The sequence below is a fragment of the Panthera leo genome, chromosome D1 (assembly GCF_018350215.1).
Source record: "Panthera leo isolate Ple1 chromosome D1, P.leo_Ple1_pat1.1, whole genome shotgun sequence".
Lineage (NCBI taxonomy): Eukaryota > Metazoa > Chordata > Mammalia > Carnivora > Felidae > Panthera > Panthera leo.
In genome coordinates this window covers 21,125,725-21,131,521 of record NC_056688.1, presented here as the reverse complement: position 1 = coordinate 21,131,521, position 5,797 = coordinate 21,125,725, and positions in this window count along the sequence as shown.

Below are 5,797 nucleotides of genomic sequence, written 5' to 3'. Positions count from 1 at the left end.
TTTTCCACGGGCCGACCTAAATTACTTCAGAATTCCTCAAAACAGAGCCGCAAACTTCTCCAGCACAACCCTTACTTACAATATTCTATTGCTGTATGAGGCCATGTTTCACACTATGCTGGGCCATAGATCGTGAATTTTAGTGCATTTCTCACCCACGCCCTCCTTTGTTGACTCTTGAGTCTTGGCTTTGTTCCTTCTGTGTTATATCACTTTCATTCTTCTTTGTAGATCCAATTCATTCTCATCTTTCAGGACACTATCCAAACAAAACCTTCCTTGATATTCCAAGCTAAGAGTGTCTCTACTCTGAAGTTGTTACAGAAATACTCAGTGCCCAGGAAGAAACGCATTTGGGGAATCAGAAAAGACTGCTGGCCCAGCAGAGTCACCTCCAAAGGCTGACTCCCAAACCTTGGCATCGGCCTCCTTTTATGGCTGGGATGGTAGGGAGTTGAGAGACAAAAGAAAAAGGGGAGGGGGCACTTACTGGTGGTGCTCCAGGCAGTTGGTGGACACAGGGGACAAAGAAGATTACAGAAACCAGAAGCGTGCAATGGGAGCATCCAGCTTCGGGAATCTGGCCAGACCCTTTTATCTTGTTTTTACTAGCTTTTCTTCTCGAAGTCTCTTCCTTGGAAGTACAGATAGCACTCCTAACCACTACTACTAAGTTGAGGAAAAAGCATGAGGGGAGGGAAATAAGATGACAAAGGTTTTTTAAAATAAGCTGAATAACTGATGCATTGGAATGAATCCCTGCTAAGAATAAAGAAGTTTATATAAAAGAATAAAATCAGAGTGGATCGGTCAACCTTAAAAGTAAAACAGCCAGTTACTTTACCAGCAAAATGGCTTTATTCAGGAATAGGAGAGGAATTGCAATTTTGGACACACAAGCTATGACAAACCATAGGCAAGTCTGGAGATCAAAGGATAGGAAAGTTAGTTTATAGAGAAAAGGATGACGTTAGGAGGGGCTGCTTTAAATCAAAGTCCATTGGAGGAAAGCTAGAGATCAAGGGGGTGAGGGTTTCTCATGAAATGTGACAGTGGAGTTGTGGTATTTTCTGATTGGCTAAGCTTATTGCCAGGCGAGGAAAAATTCTCTCTTCTTCCTGCTGGAGTAGTATAGTAGGCTTCTTCCAGTTGGAACGCAAGGTCTGTTTCTTCCTGGGGGAGTCTGCAATTAATGAGGAGTGGTACGGAGTGAGAGCTCCCCTTTCTGGCCTCCCCCGACTCCATGCTAAATGAGATTTCCTTTATTTAATTTCATAGAAACACTGAAAGATGAACTGAAAATACACACATGAAAGCATGATTGAATAATGTAAACAATTACTAACTCTTTTCAGAAAAACGCATTGGATAAAAGTGGCTTAAAAGTTAAAAATGTTGAAATCTCTTGATTGAAGAACAAAGTTGACTACCTTTAATCTGACTTAATTACTTAAGGGGGGGAAAATGGAATAGAATCCTGACTGGTCAAGCCCTTCTCTAATCTTGAATTATACTCAAAAGAGAACTTATCTCAGTGAATTAGGTATGTACAAAGACTTCTTCCTCTGAGAATCTCTATCTCTGTATACATAGAGAGGCATATATGTCATAAATATTTATGATAGTCATTATATACAGATACACATATGTATATATGTGTATACAGTGGCTAAAAACTATACATATATGTTCGTCTTTATCTTTAATAAAGTTATACCTTTAATTTACATATATATATATTTTATTCAATTATCCAAAAAATATTGGTTTTCAGAAGAGTCATTAGATTGGAAGTTTTTAGATATTTCATCTCTCAAAAGGAATGGTAAATAATGTGATATCATCAAATCTTAAAGCTATATATTTTAATAACCTGTTATGAAGAAAGTATCTTAGGATGGTGTGAGGCCAGCAGTAGCAAGCTTCCTTAGGAAATGAAATGTAATTCCTCCTTTTCAATTTTCTATAATTATAATCATGTCATAAAAAAAAAAACAAAAACAAAAACGATGGATTTTGATCTTTCACCTAAGTACTTTCAAGAGTTGAGTTTTTGCTACCCTACTTGAATGGCATCCCAGTTTTCTTTAATAAGAGGATCATTCTCAAGATTATTTCTATAGTGATGGGGCTTCTGGGTGGCTCAGTCGGTTAAGCGTCAGACTTCGGTTCAGGTCATGATCTCGCGGTTCGTCAGTTCAAGCCCCGCGTCGGGCTCTGTGCTGACAGCTCGGAGCCTGGAGCCTGTTTCAGATTCTGTGTCTCCCTCTCTCTCTCTGACCCTCCCCCATTCGTGCTCTGTCTCTCTCTGTCTCAAAAATAAATAAACGTTAAAAATAAAAATAAAAATAAAAAAAAGATTATTTCTGTAGTGAATACTCAATGCCTAGGTCACAGCACATACATTTATAAGAAGTGCACTTAGAACCGATAGTGACACTTGCAACACGATCAGAGAGGCTACAGGAGAATTTGTGATTTAAAGAAAGAACTTTCTATGTGCCTGTGTCTGAGAGGGACCAGTCTACCTGATACTGTGGTGTCCTGGGCCTTCATTTGTGTTCTCTATTCTCAGTGCAACACTGAAGTTAATTTTTGCTACTATAGTTATTAATGGGTCTACAGTGGAAATGTGTTGGACTTCTATCGTATTTGGAGTCATTTCCTCCATCTTGAATTTAATGAACAAAGGCAGTTTGAGACAGAAATGCATTCCAAGCGTTCCACAGACTTAAATAAATTTTGTTCTCCAAAAATAGGAACAAAGTAATACAATTTTATTACTATGTTACATAGTTATAAACAGTACCTACACCATTAAGGGGTCAAAACTCTCAATCAGGAAAGCTCTCAGAATGGGGTAAGTGGGGTGAGTGGGGTCAGCTGCTCTCTGCTATATTCATTAGTGGCCACAAATAAAATAAAGTGGTTAGAAATTAAAATTTGTTGATGGAGTTCTTGGACCGCATTCTGAGTATCTTTGTTAAAAGAAATTTGGAACTAAGCCTGAAGTATTCAAAACTTACCACAGAACAAAATTACTCTATTTTCCCCAAATAAAGGCAAGGCAGATGGTATTTTGTATATGTATTTATATAACTGTAAACTGTGTTAATCCTAGAGGTGGTACAAATTTCCAGTCATGGATATTTCCACAATGAAATGTGTAGGATATTTAAGTATTGGAAATGTTGATGGTTTGGGTGAATTTGGCAACACATGGTAATTGGTTCCTTTTTACAGTGGGTTTTTTGAAAGTTTCCTTTTCTTCTTTAGCAGATGAGTAAAGATGTACAGATGAATTTTCTTCATCAGATTATGGGATTTTGTTTCCCTTTTACTGTTTAAGTCTTCCTCCATCTGATATTCATTTGGATACATATTGTAATTTTTTTAATGTTTCTTTATTTTTGAGAAAGAGAGAGTGGCAGAGAGAGAGGGACACACAGAATCTGAAACAGGCTGCAGGCTCTGATCTGTCTGCACAGAGTACGACGTGGGGCTCGAACTTGTGAACCGCAAGATCATGACCTGAGCCAAAGTCGGACGCTTAACTGACTGAGCCACCCAGGCGCACCCATTTGGGTACATATTGTGAGTTTAGATGTTTTCCTCCCAAAATCAATTTTCCACATTTTAAAAATAATAAGCCTTTCTTTTTCATTTTTTTTTTGTTTGTTTTTTGAGAGAGAGAGAGAGAGAGAGAGCAGGGGAGGAGCAGGGAGAGGGGGAAGCAAGGATCTGAAGGGCGCTTGCACTGACAGCAGAGAGCCCAATGTGGGGCTGATGTGGGGCTCGAACTCACTAACCCAGGAACCCTGAGATCATGACCTAAACTGAAGTCAGATGCTTAACCGACTGGGCCACCCAGTGCATTGTTTTAAGGCAAGCACTCCTTTAAATATTAAGTTCTAACACATGTTTGTTCTTTGTTTTTTGTTTTTCTTTTTAATCGCTCTGAATCCTTTTTAAGGGATTGGTGTGCTGATTTCCAATCAGTAAATAGCTACCCCTGGTTTTAACGAATGATGCTGGAAATCTTCTGGGCCATGTGGAGGGTGCGATCATTCATTGTTAAATTTTTTTTCTTCATATTCTCTGAGAGCCAGGACCTCTAGCACTGAAACTACACTCGTCTTGTAAGGCTGAGGGACATCTGCTCAAGACCAACATACAATTGCAAGGCTTGGGTTTACCCAAGGTAAGGATTTACCCCAATGTCTTTCTAAGACCTGTCCCACTGAGTAGCTAGGGTTTTTGTCCTCCTGTGCGCTTCTAGTCTGACATGCCAATATTCTCTGCAAGGCAGACAGATTCACAAGAGCTTATCTGTCCGTACAGCCCTCGGAACAGCCTGTAAGAAATTACCACAAATGTAATGGCATAAAACCATGCCAATTTATTGTCTTAGAGCTTTGGAGGTTAAAGGTCCAAAATGAGTCTCCCTGTGCTAAAATCAAGGTGTTGACAGGGCTGGGCTCCTCCTCAGCCACCATTTCTCCATTTCCCTCTCCTACCTCCCTCTTGCACTCGTAAGAACATTTGTAATTACATTGCACTTACTGCCATCATCTAGGAGAATCTCCTAATCTAAACGTCAGCTAATTAGCGGGGTGCCTGGGTGGCTCAGTCAGATAAGCGTCTGACTTCGGCTCAGGTCGATCTCACGGTTCATGAGTCTGAGCCCCTGCGTCAGGCTCTCTGCTGACAGCTTGGAGCCTGGAGCCTGCTTCAGATTTTGTGTCTCCCTCTCTCTCTCTGCCCCTCCCCTGCTCACATTCTGTCTCTCCTTCAAAAATAAATAATATTTAAAAAAAATTTTTTTAAAGTCAGCTAATTAGCAACCTTAACTCTATCTACATCCTTGATTCCCCTTTGCCACTAACCTAACATATGCACAGGATCTGGGGATTAGAACATGGATATCTTCGGGAAGCATTAATCTGCCTACCAGACCAGCTGATAGGTTTCTCCCCTGCTGAGCATTCTGATTCCATCATTAGTCAATTCTTCCTGGACAGGAATGTTAAACATGCTCCTAAGGATCATCAGGAACATTCAGTCTACCCAAGCAGGGTTTCTGGATTTCATAAGTAAATCCACCTGTCCTTCTATGTCCATCAAGAGTAGGTTGCCAAAAATGTCACCTTGAATGCTCATTCACAAATTGAGGGATCTGAAAGCCAATAAATTTCGTTAGCTGCTTAAAAATATTGGACAAGTCTTTCAGATTACTCCATTTTGTTTCAAAAATTGATAGTTGAGTTGTTGCCAGAGGTGAAGTAGAGAACCTGAGAGTTTAAGTCTGGCTCTCTTGCTTGTTTTGAATCAGACAAGCATTTGTGTTTTACAGGTAATTGAAATTGACGCCTGAGCCTGTTGCCATGACAATTTGTGCCTGTTGCTATAACAACAGACATCTTCCCAGAAAATGGATTTGGTAAAAGCAAAGAAACAAAACAAACAAAAATGTTCACTCAACTAATCAAAGTCTACAAATTATCTTGACTACCTAGTCTTTGGCCCTGCACAAGGCCGTGGGGTTAGACTGATTTTAGAAAGACAGCTAAATGGGGATAGACTGATTTTAGAAAGACAGCTAAATTGTTCCTGCTTTTATGCAGCTTTGAGCCTGGCAGAGAACCTGATGTACTTCTGCGTTAAGCATTTTGCTCAAGAGAGCAAAAAGCAATAGTCTCCAGTAAGACAAGTATGAGTTAAGTCTTTGGAGTGAGTCTAAAAGTCAGAGAGAGCAACAAGCAAAAAAAATTAATTCGAAGGGAACTTAAGTTTCGGT